At 43.3% G+C, this 13,561-nt stretch overlaps 1 protein-coding gene across 3 annotated transcripts in view; it reads left to right on the top strand.

Moving 5' to 3' along the window:
• Nucleotides 1-13,561, top strand: part of ABCC4 (ATP binding cassette subfamily C member 4) — a 246,341-nt gene that overhangs the window by 54,134 nt on the left and 178,646 nt on the right. The gene's annotated exons all lie outside the window — the stretch shown is intronic.

Raw genomic sequence — 13,561 nt, 5'->3', positions numbered from 1 at the left:
ATATATATATAACTTTTTACCAAATAAAGGGATTGTGCAACACAAGCTGCGTCTTTTGTAAAGTCAACAGATTGGCATGAAGCACACAGGGTCCTCACTGTAGTGATGTTTTGAGCATTATGCTTGCTCATTTGAGAAAGTCACCACCAGTCATGGGTCCTAATGCCAGCATGGGTTGGTATCACCTCTGCCGTGGGACCAGTGGCTTACTTCCCGTCTTTGTTCTTGTCCAGGCCACAGAAAAAAGCAGGACATGTCCAGCTTCAAATCTCAAGGGGCTACTTCCCCAGCTCAGAGCCGAGGAGGTAGGGCCAGACTGGGGGAAGATGGTAGCTTCAGGCAAGGTGAGCCCGGATTGAAGACAGGGTGATCTTCAGCCCCATCACTGGTGGAAATGGATCTCGAGTTTGCCAACCTGACCTTGGCTTCAGGCTTGGGTGCAAGTGAGCCTGAATGTTCTAGGTCTCTAGTCCTAGGGAGCACCCAGGATGGCATTCTCCTTAATCAGGATGGTCTTGTCCTATGGTACAGAGATTTTCTTGTATTACAAAATGCATAGGGCATTTTTCCTCAGGATCTTAATTGAGCCTGATTGGCCCTGGGTTTCCTGAGTCTGTGTCCAGTTTGAAGAACTGTGGCGGTTCCCATAGTGGACCTTGATATGGTTGGTTTGCTCTGCATGCCAGGGAAAGCCAGAGCGGTCAGCTTTTGAGTTCATGGACACTGTTCTCCCTCCTTGTTCCTTGGTGCAGACTTCCTTGCAGACTTGGATCACTTGACCATACTTTTTATTCTGGCTAAACTCTCATCTTCACCTTCTTTAGAGTTACCCAAAGGATAGTTTGTGAGAGAGTATTTGTCTTTCTTTGCTTGAACTTCGAAGATGAGTGGACTCCCGGCAAACATCCGAGTTTCCTTTTACCCGCTATCATGGATCTGTCTTGGCAAGAGTTTATGTACAGTAAACCCTCATTATTCACAGATTCTTTGTTTGCAGATTGTCTACTTGCTAGAATTTATTTGTAACACCAAAATCAATTTTTGGAGCTCTTTCACAGTCATTCGTGGGCATGCACATAGTCACTAAGATTTTGCATCACCTGACATGCATATTCCCAGCTGGGGCCTCCTCTTGTTTCTGCTGCCATTCTGTAAGCAAGTGTTCTTAGCGTGGGCTCTTTATATGTAGTGCCTGTTTTCTACACTTCTGCGCTTTTTGTTGGTGATTTTGCTGTTTAAAATGGCCCCACACAGAATGCTAAGACGCCGTCTAGTGTTTCTGAGCACAACAAGGCTGTGATGTGCCCTGTGGGATAAATATGACACATGGTATGGAGAAAATGCTTGTGTTAGATAAGCTTGGTTCAGGTGTTGTTTTATTTTTTATTTTTTTAAAGAACTTATTTATTTGACAGAGAGAGAGAGAACAAGCAGGGGGAGTGGAAGAGGGAGAAGCAGACTCCCTGCTGAGCAGGGAGCCCAATGCGGGGTTCAATCCCAGGACCCTGGGATCATGACCTGAGCTGAAGGCAGACGCTCAACCGACTGAGCCACCCAGGCATCCCAAGCTCGGTTCAGGTTATGAGTTAGTGTGCTTTTGGCCTGAGTCCAATGTTAATGAGTCAACAATGGACACTACATACAGTGTCTTTAAATAGAAACACATCAGGTTTTGTGTATATTGATCAGTTGTTAAAATGTTATCAAAGGCTGGCAGAAACCGAATTCTGTATTTTCTCCGGGAGCAGTTAGTCTTCACTAATTCATGGTCACGGTGACTGTAGCACACAACTACCACAAATGAGGAGAATCGACTACTGAGATTTACGCTGCACATCCTGAGTGGGTGACTTCTGTAGAGAAATATTTTTACTTATCTCAGTGTGTTTTTAATCATTTAAGTGGTGTAGTTGCATTAAGGGGTGTATTTGCATTAGGGGGTGTAGTTGCGTTAGGGGTGTAGTTGCATTAAGGGGTGTTGCATTAGGGGGTGTATTTGCATTAGGGGGTGTATTTGCATTAGGGGGTGTAGTTGCATTAGGGGTGTAGTTGCGTTAAGGGGTGTAGTTGCGTTAAGGGGTGTAGTTGCGTTAAGGGGTGTAGTTGCATAGGGGGTGTAGTTGCATTAGGCGGTGTATTTGCATTAGGGGGTGTAGTTGCGTTAGGGGTGTAGTTGCGTTAGGGGTGTAGTTGCATTAAGGGGTGTAGTTGCATAGGGGGTGTAGTTGCATTAGGCGGTGTATTTGCATTAGGGGGTGTAGTTGCGTTAGGGGTGTAGTTGTGTTAGGGGTGTAGTTGCATTAAGGGGTGTAGTTGCATAGGGGGTGTAGTTGCATTAGGCGGTGTATTTGCATTAGGGGGTGTAGTTGCGTTAGGGATGTAGTTGCGTTAGGGGTGTAGTTGCATTAGGGGGTGTAGTTGCATTAGGGGGTGTAGTTGCGTTAGGGGGTGTAGTTGTGTTAGGGGGTATAGTTATATATGCGTTAAGGGGTGTAGTTGCAGTAAGGAGTGTAGTTGCATTAGGGGGTGTAGTTGCATTAGGGGGTGTAGTTGCGTTAGGGGTGTAGTTGCAGTAAGGGGTGTAGTTGTATTAGGGGTTGTAGGTGCAGTGTAATTTTTAGATGTCTGTAATTTGGAGAAGAAGGCATGCTTTTGTGTATCTACACCATTCAGATCCCCTGGTCTTTCTGAGTGGACTCTTCCCCTTTCTTCTAATGTTTTCTCTTAAGACCCTCTTCTCTTGACTGTTCTCCTTCTCCTTTCTAGCCCCTTCTCCAGCTCGGTTGTATTTTAAGATGGGCAGTCAGGACAGGAGGCATTCTTTATCACAGACTCTGAGAAGGAAGTAGAAGGGCCCCGTGCAGGTGCGGAGCCAGCTTCTGGCTTCTCCTGAGCAATGTTTGCAACCTGCTGCAAGAAATGGAGCCAGAGTTTTAAAGACCAAACCAAACGCTGTGCAGTATAGCGTGTTGACCGTGAGAAGGGAGGGGTCCACTCCACCCCTCCCCCTCCTTCTGAAAGTCTGTTGGCATCTCACCCATGTGATGTCAAGCCCATAGTGCTTGGACAGAACTTGATTTTGTTTTTATTTAACGCGAACTTCCTTTCAGTGTAGACACGCTGCGTTGCTTTATATTTAGGCTGGATAACATGGAATTGCAGATATTCAGCTGACGAGCGCTTAAAAGACAGCAATTTCATATGGTTTGGTCCAGTATTTTGCCTATTAGTCTGTGCGTACGTTTCCTTTCTGAAAATGTTGAGGGGCTAGCATCTTGAGAGTACCATCATGGTGAAACTGTGCAATATTTATGGAAATGGGGGACCTCCCTGGAAGCGTGGGACACTTGGGTTGGAATCTCTCTTCTAATGTATTTTGTAACCTTCAGACAAAATTAGAATGAGCTAGTAATGCTTCTTACATTGTTTAATGCTTTAAAATCTTTTCTTTTTTTTTTTTTTTTTAAGATTTTATTTATTTATTTGACAGAGAGAGGCAGCCAGCGAGACAAGGAACACAAGCAGGGGGAGTGGGAGAGGAAGAAGCAGGCTCCTAGCAGAGGAGCCTGATGTGGGACTCGATCCCATGGTCTGGGATCACACCCTGGGCCGAAGGCAGACGCTTAACAACTGAGCCACCCAGGCGCCCCAAAAATCTTTTCTTTTTTTTTAAAGTTTATTTATTTATAATCTCTGCGCTCAATGTGGGACTTGAACTCACGACCCTGAGATCAGGAGTTGCATGCTCTACCGACTGAGCCAGCCAGGAGTCCCTAAAATCCTTCTTTTTAAACACATTTCCCCCTCCATTTTTCTTTTTATTTTGATATAAACCCGAGTTGGACCTGTGCATTTTGCGAAATGGTAATCTCTAGGGGCAATTTGTCAGTGTTCTAGTTTGCTAGGGAAGAGCTAAGAGGAGGCATTGGGTACAGGTTTAATTTTCTCTTAGGAGTTCGGGCTAACAAAGCAAGTTAAGGAAGGAGAGGCTGTTTGGTTTAGCTTTCTTTAAAGGGGAAATTCCTGCTCTGGGAAGTTAGGAGGGTCTAGGATTGATTCTGCCATCAGATACATTATCTGTTCTCTGGGGGTGTGGTACACACTGAAAGGGTAGGGTTTAAGCTCAGTGGTTCCCAAACTCTGGTGCACAGTGGCTGCATGTGGGGAAATAACACTGATGCCAGATCCCTCTCCCCAGGCATTCTGTTGAATTGGTGTGTGTGTGAGGGGTTAGTTTTAAAAGATGCCAGGTGTTACTAATAGGCCTCAAATACATGTTCAGGTTTCACGTTATGTCTTATAACTAAGGCCTTCCAGCACTTGCTAGGTATATAGATTATGAACATTTTCTTTCAGTCTGTGACTTGCCTTTCTATTTTTTTAAAAAAATAATATCTTTTGAGAAGTGGACTGTTTTTGTTTGTTGAAGGCCTGTTTATCAGGGTTTTTTTTTTTTTTTTATGGTTATGGCTGCCTGTGTTCTATCTGAGAAACTTTTGTCTATTTACTTATTTAGAGAGAGAGCCCGAGCTGGGGGGAGGGGCGCAGGGGGGCGGGGGGGGAGAGAGAGAACCTCAAGCAGGCTCCACGCTCAGTGCGGAGCCTGATGTGGGGCTCGATCCCACACCCCCGAGATCATGACACAACTGAAATCAAGAGTCAGACGCTCAACCGACTCAGCCACCCAGGCGCCCCTCCTTCAGCATTTCCTAAGGACAGGTCTGCAAGCGATGAGTTCTGTTTTTGTTTATCTGAAAATCTGTTTTTCCTCCCTTGTTTCTGAAGGCTATGCTGGCTGGATATTGTATTCTGAATTAATAGTTCCCTGTACCCCTTTTATTATGGAAAGGATATTGTTCCATTGTCATTGGGCCTTCATTGTTTTTGATAAGACTTCACTCTCATTTGTGTCTTCCTGTGTGTTTGTTTTCTCTGGCAGGTTTTAAAATTCTTTTTTTTTTTTAATTTTCTTCTTAAAATTTCAATTTTTAACTGTAGGGGTGATTTCCCTTGAATTTATGCCTCTTGGGGTGCGTTGAACTTTTTGATCTTTAATTCTTTCTCTAAAATCTTGGGAAATATTTGGCCATTATATCTTTTTAAAAATATTATCTTCTGATCCATTCTCACTTTTTCTCTTTCTTGGATTCTTGTTATATGTGTGTTAGAGCATTTGAAAATGTCTCATAGTTCCCTCTTTTTTCCCTTTATTTTATTCAGTTTTTTTCTCTGTTCTTAAGATTGGATAGTTTTCTTCTAATCGACCTGACTACCTTTTCTGTTATCTTCAAACTGTTACTAAGACCAGCTAGTGTGTTTTTTTCCCCCCTAGTTTTGTACTTTTCAGTTATAGAATGTCCACTTTGCTCTTTTTTACAGTTTGTATATTTCTGCCAAGGATCTGTTTACTTGTATTTCCCTTCAACTCTTTGAACATAAAGTTTTAAAAAATCCAATGTCTGGGTCAAACTTTCTTTTTATTCTTATTTATATATTTGGAGGATTTGCTTTTTTATTATGAAGACTGATTTCTCTCTTGCTGTAGTTTACATTTTCCTATTTTTTTGGTTCTTTTGCATGTCTAAGACTTAAAGTTTATTGCACATTATGAATGCTGCACACTAGGTCTGCATTCTGATAGTCTTGAGGAATGTTGAATTTTGCATTAATAGGTTGCTTACTGGCTGATGTCTTTCAACTTGGCGTAGGCTTGATTTATGCTTTGTTAGTTTATATTTTTGGGAATTCTAAGGTGGTTTTTTCCAAGCTTCAGCTTGGTGGATTTCAACCTTCAAGCTCTGTGTCCTTTGTGGGAACTTGTTAGGCCTGGGTATTAATCTTTTCTGGGATGAGTCTAGAGCAAATCTGATTTAGAGGAGAGATTCTCAGCCTCCGCATTACCAGCGTTTAGGGAGTGTAATGCTTTGTTGCGGGGCAGGGGAGATGGTGGGGACCTCCCCCGCCCCATGCATTGTAGGATGTGACCAGCAACTGTGGCCTCAACCCACTCCATGCCAGTAGCATCTTTCTAGTTATAACAACCAGTAATGTCTCCAGACATCACCAGATGTCCCCTGGGAGGTGGGGGAAAAATTGGCGCTGCTGAGAATCCCTGCTCCAGAGAGTGGTCTTTAATTTTAATGCTAAGGTATGGTCTTCCTGGTGTCTCAGCTGTGTCCCAGTCTTGTTAATCATTTATTTTGTAAGGTTTTTCCATTCTTCTGGGCAAGAACTCCAGGGCCCTAACTTGACCTTCAAGGCCCCTGTGCCCTGCTTGTTACTCCTCACACCAGCTCTCTGGGGAGCCTTAGGCCATGTTGACCTGGGCCTTTGTAGCCCATCCCTCAGCTAAGACCTTTACAGCTGCACCCCGTCCTCGCCCCAGAACTTTGGGGACCCTTTCATTCATCCTCGGAGATGCCAGCTGCTTCGGCGGGCCCCAGCCTCACCTCTGCCTCCTCAGCTCCATGGGGGCTGCTGGCCCGAATGGGCTTCATCCAGCTCTTGGCCGCAGGTGGAAAATGCCTGAGAGCCAAGACAGCGGTAGCGTCGACCTCTTGAGTGTCCCTTCCCTCAGGGATCTGTCTTGTACTGCCTGTTATCTGGTGCCCGGACATGTAATTCTGTGCAGTTATGTACTTGCTTATGGCAGAGTTGGGGCGGGCCGGCTATCAGTAACTTGGCCACACAGCAGCTGTCTGCTCACGGCGTTTAATAGCGGGGAGCTCTGTGTACACTACATGGTTGGGTGAGTGTCCGCCGGGCGACGGACCTCTTGGGCATCCTTGCCGAGCCCATCACGGGTGAGCAGGACATATGTCAGACTGCGGGTCACTGGATTCTGTTGTGAGTCATTGTGATGCTTAATAAAAACCCAGAACCCAGGTGTGATCCCAGATCTACTCCCTCACAATGAAGAGATGCCTTGGAAATCTGTATATTTAATCTGTGCCCCAGGGATTCATCAGGAAAGTTGGGGAACCACCGTCTCGGGAGACAGTGAAGGGAACGATGGCCGGGCAGTGGTGGTTGTGGTGTTTCCTTTTTGGAAGGTCAGCACACAGCATGACTGTCTGGCTTCCTTTCCCCGGGATTTATGCTGAAAACATGACTGATACTTAATTTTCAAAATCCACTTAGTTTAATTTAAAAATTTTTATGTTAGTCTGGAAATGTTTCTATTTCTTTGTTATTTTAAAGTGTTTCTGTAGGTTTAGAATTTTTGGTTGCTGGCTATCCCCCCCCCCCGTCTTCAAAGGTAATCATGTTTTTTATACTTATTTATTTTTAAAAAGATTTTTAATTTTTTTTTTAATATTTAAGTAATCTTTACACCCCCCGTGGGACTTGAACTCACAACCCTGCGATCAAGAGTTACATCCTCTATGATGGAGCCAGTCAGGCGCCCCCATTTTGTTTTTTAAATTAATGAATTTTTATTTTTGTAAGATTTTTTAATTTATTCATTTGAGAAAGAGAGCGTGTCAGAGCATGAGCATGAGTGGGGGAGGGGCGGAAGGAGAGGGAGAAACAGACTCCCCACTGAGTGGGGTGCCTGACGTGGGGCTCCATCCCAGGACCCTGACATCATGACCTGAGTTGAAGGCAGATGCTTAACTGACTAAGCCACCCAGATGCCCCTAAGTTAATGAATTCAAAATTTTTTTTTTAAAGATTATTTATTTATTTATTTATTCGACATAGATAGAGACAGCCAGCGAGAGAGGGAACACACGCAGGGGGAGAGGGAGAGGAAGAAGCAGGCTCACAGCAGAGGAAGCCTGATGTGGGGCTCGATCCCATAACGCCGGGATCACGCCCTGAGCCGAAGGCAGACGCTTAACCACTGTGCCACCCAGGCGCCCCAATGAATTTTAATTTTTTTTTTTTTAAAGATTTTATTTATTTATTCGACAGAGATAGAGACAGCCAGCGAGAGAGGGAACACACGCAGGGGGAGAGGGAGAGGAAGAAGCAGGCTCATAGCGGAGGCCTGATGTGGGGCTCGAGCCCATAACGCCGGGATCACACCCTGAGCCGAAGGCAGACGCTTAACCGCTGTGCCACCCAGGCGCCCCGAATTTTAATTTTTAATTGTGGTAAAATACACATCACTTAAAATTGACCCCATTTACCATTGTTGACTGTACAGCTCAGGGGCCTTGAGTACATTCACATCAGTGTGCAGCCATCACCACCGTCCATCTCCAGAGCTCTTCATCTTGAAAAGCTTAAACTCTGTCCCCATTAGACCAGTTCCTCATGCCCTGCCCCCAGCCCCTGGCAACCCCCATTCTACCTCCGTCTCCATGACACTGTCTGCCACAGACACTCACTGCCTGTGAGTGGAATCACACAGGATTTACCCTTGGGTGCCTGGCTTTTATTTCACTTGGCATAAGGTCTTCAAGGTTAACCTCATTTTTTGAATGGGTGCGGGTCATACATTTGCTCGATATTCACTGAAAAAAATTACAGTTCACCCTCCTGCTCAGCAGTGGCGATAAACTTTCAGTTACTTGTGGAGGAAAAGGAAGCATTTCAGAGAGGACTCTACCCCTCTCTGGCTCCCTGCGAGAGCAAGCAGATGTGGCTGGCTTACGTTTTGAAGTCCTGTCTCCTCTCTCTTCTCTCCTCTCCCCTCTCCCCTCTCCCCTCTCCCCTCTCTCCCCTCTCTCCTCCCTCCTCCATCCTCCCTCCTCCCCTCCCCCTTCCCCCAGGGACCCCACTAGCTGAACTGACCAGGTTATTTTCTTTGTTTGGTATCTCTGTGACTTGACAGCCGTTGGTACCCAGCTGCTATTGGTTACACTCCACTCCAGTGAGGAGGAGAACGTGGGGTTTGGGATAATGGCATTTGGTAGAGAGTGTGATGGGTTGCTTTGTGAGAGGACATTTTCCTTATTGCTCTGTGCACTTTTCTCTTCGTTCCTTTGTATGTACTGATGATGGATGTTAAGGCATTGCTGCTTTTAGTTAGTTTGGTTCTAAGAACAAATGCTGTGAAAATCATGAGTTGGACAGCATCTCCTTTTGTCTTTTTTTCTGTACAGATGTGCTCATTTTCTGAAAGCTTCAAGCATGGTGTTTACAAGGGAATGAGTAATAACACAACTTGTTTTGTGGTATTGCAGAAATGTGCATTGTTACTTCAGGTGTGCTGCATATTGACTTCAAGTTCAATACTTTGATAAATATAAAACGTTAGGAAAAAAGGGAATTCACGTTTTAAAGCACTCTCATTTTGACAGTAAAATTGTGCACAATGGATGGGTTTGTAGAGAGTATATTCCTTCCCTTTTGTAGTCTTGGTGTGAAGGAGGGCACATGATTAAAATTTAGAAACTGGTTTATAGATTAAAGAGTTCTAAGGTATAGTTGCCATAAAAGACTTAGCATGTGGCCTCATGTATACATTTTTATGACCAAGCCTACTGTTTTTGAGAAGATAGTTTATACTCACATTTTTTTGTGTTTTATAATTTCTTAAAAAAGATTTTATTTGTTTATTAGAGAGCAGAGAGGGAGAAGCAGACTCCCTGCTGAGCAGGGAGCCCTATGTGGGGCTCAATCCCAGGACCCTGAGATTGTGACCTGAGCCGAAGGCAGATGCTTAACCGACTGAGCCACCCAGGTGTCCCTTGTGTTTTATTATTTTTTTATTTTTATTTTTATTTTTATTTTTTTAAAGATTTTATTTTTGTATTCGACAGAGATAGAGACAGCCAGCGAGAGAGGGAACACAAGCAGGGGGAGTGGGACAGGAAGAAGCAGGCTCATAGCAGAGGAGCCTGATGTGGGGCTCGATCCCACAACGCCGGGATCACGCCCTGAGCCGAAGGCAGGCACTTTAACCGCTGTGCCACCCAGGCGCCCCATGTTTTATAATTTTTAGAAACAGAAAAACCTATTAAAAGATATTTTTAAAACTTGATGATAGTTTTTTTTTTCTTCTGTTGAGGGTGTACTTCATATTTTCTCATGAATATAGTCTCTCCCCTAATCCTGAAGTGTGTGTTTGTAACCGTGTGTGTGTGTGTGTGTGTGTATGTGTGTGTGCGCTCTCCTTTCTCTCCTTGGCATTGGGTTCTTCACACTCACTGTATCGTTGCTTCTTCCAGCCACCCCATCAGCTCACCTTTGCCACAACTGTTCTGTGTTGTTCATCTCTCTCTTCCCCTCTCTTGTGTGGGAAACCAGTCACATGGGGCTTCTCTTTCAAAGCAGGAAATTGGTGATGGAAGGGCCTGGGTTGGGGGCGTCTTTCATTATTTGGGGATGTGACCTCACTTTGAACATAACTGCCATCATATAACCTTACACATTCAGGGACTCATGGCCGTTAGACGTGATGAGGTCAGGGAATGTGGGGTCAGTCTGACCTCAGAGAAAATATCACAGACCCCCAGGTGGTTCTCGGGGTCCACATTGTGGCCCTTTTGCTCAGAACGTGTTAAGTCTGTATGCGTCTTTCTGGCCCCTTGACTCCAGTAGATCACAGAAAAAGAAAAGGTGGCCGACAAACTTAAAACTAATGGTAGCCCCAGGAGGGAAATGCCAAAGCTTGCAGAGAGCTTTCTGTACCGGTGTGCTGGTTTGTGCGCTGGCCATGGAAAACCAGGAGCCAAAAGAAAAAAAAAAAAGGCAATGGAGCTATCAGATTATAGAGAGGTTGTTGATTTTGTATGCACTTTGGTTTTCATTTCCTTGAATCTCTTTTCTTCTAAGAACCATGGAGGGACTCTGATTATCTTTATGGAGCTGTCACCCATTATATTTATGGGGAAGGAGGATGTTAGGTGGTCCCTGTGTCCTCCCCTCCAAAATGAAGTTTAATGGCTTTAGATTATGCAGTCATGAAAGAAGATGCGGCAGCATTACAAAGCAACTCTAGGCAACGATGTTGGAAAAATACAGGCAATTTTCTGCTTCAGGTGAGCTAAACATACTCTTCCCACTAGCCTGTTGCAGTAATACCCATTGTACCTGGAAACCACATTATCTGACAGACTCAGCTCTGGGGTAGGGCCATGAACCAGGAAGGAAACGAAAAATGCCAAATAGGTGACACAAGTACTTGGTTTTTTGTTCTGAAAATCCTTTAGGTTCCTACTCAGAGCCTACTTGCTGTGATTTTACTTAAAATCTTTTGAAGCCATTCTAGTTTGGAAACAGTAGCAGGCACTGGTGAGAGGGCTAGCTTGATAGCAAGGGACAGAATGGCTGCAGAACCCCAAAACCATGGCCATTTGGGGCAGTCTGTGGGAGCAGCGTCCTCCATACACAGAGAGTCGTCGACATTGTGTATGAGGCATGGTGGTGATGAGGAATCCACGTCATGAAGATGGTGAAACACGGTTTCTGTTTTTAAGGACTGTTAGGGAAGTGATATTTATGTGTCCATACTTGGGTTTTGTGTTTCACTTGTACTGATTAAAATAATTGAGAAAGAAGAAACAGTATATTTTTCAAATGAATGACAGATATTACTTATTTTTTAAAAAATTGATGAAAATCATTGTTCGGGTCAAGATTGTAGTGTTGTCTTATAACCCCAGAGGTATTCACGCCCACCCAGAGAAGTAACCAACTGTATAATATGGATGCCTGCTCTGATGGAGTTTGCATCCCACAGTTGACAATGTTGTTTTTAATAGTCATATAGAGTCTAATAGAACCAATAATGAGATATTTCGATTGTTTTCCAGTTTTTTATATTAACGATGTCAGTGCAGTGAACATGACCAAAGCAAAACCTTTGGAGACATCCTTAATTTATCAGGGTATATACATTTCAAGGCTTTTTTTTTTTTTTAATGATTTTACTTATTTCAGAGAGGGAGAGCAGGGGGAGAGGGGGAGAGAATCTTAAGCAGATTCCACACTCAGTGTGGAGCCCGATGTGGGGCTTGATCTCATGACCCTGAGGTCGTGACCTGAGTTGAAACCAAGAGTCGATTGCAGACCCTACTGCATCACCTAGGCGCCCCTCAAGGCTTTTGAATGCTAGATTTCCTTCCAAAGAGTTGGTAGCTATTTACAGTCCCTTTGGGAAAATGACATGGCCTCCACCCTTGCCAAGGTTGGATGTTATAACTTTTTGTCTTTGCCACTCTCACCAGTTTCTAGATGAAAAATAATGCTTTGTCGTTATTTTAACTTACGTTTCTGAGTAATAATGAATTTGAGTATTTGAAAATTTTCATTAGTCATTTGTGTTTTCCTTCATGAATTTCCTGCATCTGTTATTTGCCTCCCTTTTTAAAATTGGTAGACTTTTATAATTCTTCTTGATATTTAAGTGCTTTTGATTTAGTAAAGACAGTAATTCTGGGTCTGGCATATACAGTGCAAATAATTGATTCCAGTTTCTTTTGTTTTTTGTTGCTCTCATGGTGGAACTATTTTGCTTTCACAAGGAAAACAAATTGAACCAAATGGTATCCTTTTATACCCTGTCAACTTAAGGAAATGTGAAACCACAACACTGGCAGGATGATGATGCATTAATTCGTACATTGTTTTTTCTCTATACCCAACATGAACTATTTTTCAGCTATAACATATATAATTTCTTAGAACTAAACTTTAATTTTTACAATAATGAAGAGTGGTAATTTTGCTTCATTAAAAAATACCGAGTGTTCTCCGTCAGGCATGAATATGTTCAGCTTATTTTCTCATCTGCAACATAGGAGTGATTCTTGCTTTGTAAGGTTGTTTCTTATTCAGTTGTCTGGGTTGTAGTAGGTGTTCAATAAAGGGCAGCTGTTTTTATGCTGATATAAATGAATATGACAGGCTCTGTGATCGCAATGAGCTGATGGGTCCTGGGGGCAACAGACACGTAATTGATTTACTAGAGGCTTTTCTGTAGGTGTGAACAGTGATGTGTGTGTGTGTGTGTTTCTTTGGTCTTAGTCTTAGGTAGACTCTTAGATCATTAATTCTATACCTTTCTTTCTTTTTAATGTCAAACATTTAAAGCAAGAAGTTGCCTTTAAGACTTGCTTACCTATACCCTACAAACTGTGATAGGGTAGTTTTCATTTTCATTTATTTAAAAATATTTCTGATTTCTCTTAGGAGGTCTTCTTTGCAACATTTCTATTTAGAAGTATGTTGTTAATTCTCACATATTTGGAGGTTTTAGAGTTATCTTAGTGATTTCCAATTTAATTCTTTTGTCATCAGAGAACATTCTGTGTAACATTTTATGTTTAGAAATTTATTGAGATTTATTTTATGGTCTCAGCATATAGGGTCTATGTTGAGAAATATTCAGTGTGTACTTGAGATAACTGTCCTGTAGTCGTTGGGTGTGGTGTTTCATAAATGTCGGATTAAGGTGGTTACTAGTGTTGTTCACATCTGTATCCTTAGGATTTTTTTGGGCGGGGAACTTTTTTTTTTTTTTTTTTAAAAGATTTTATTTATTTATTTGACAGAGACAGCCAGCGAGAGAGGGAACAGAAGCAGGGGGAGTGGGAGAGGAAGAAGCAGGCTCATAGCAGAGGAGCCTGATGTGGGGCTCGATCCCAGAACGCTGGGATCACGCCCT

Source organism: Ailuropoda melanoleuca, chromosome 7 (assembly GCF_002007445.2).
Source record: "Ailuropoda melanoleuca isolate Jingjing chromosome 7, ASM200744v2, whole genome shotgun sequence".
NCBI classification, from domain to species: Eukaryota; Metazoa; Chordata; class Mammalia; order Carnivora; family Ursidae; genus Ailuropoda; species Ailuropoda melanoleuca.
Note: the sequence above shows the minus strand (reverse complement) of the source record. Positions and strands in the feature narration are given on the sequence as shown.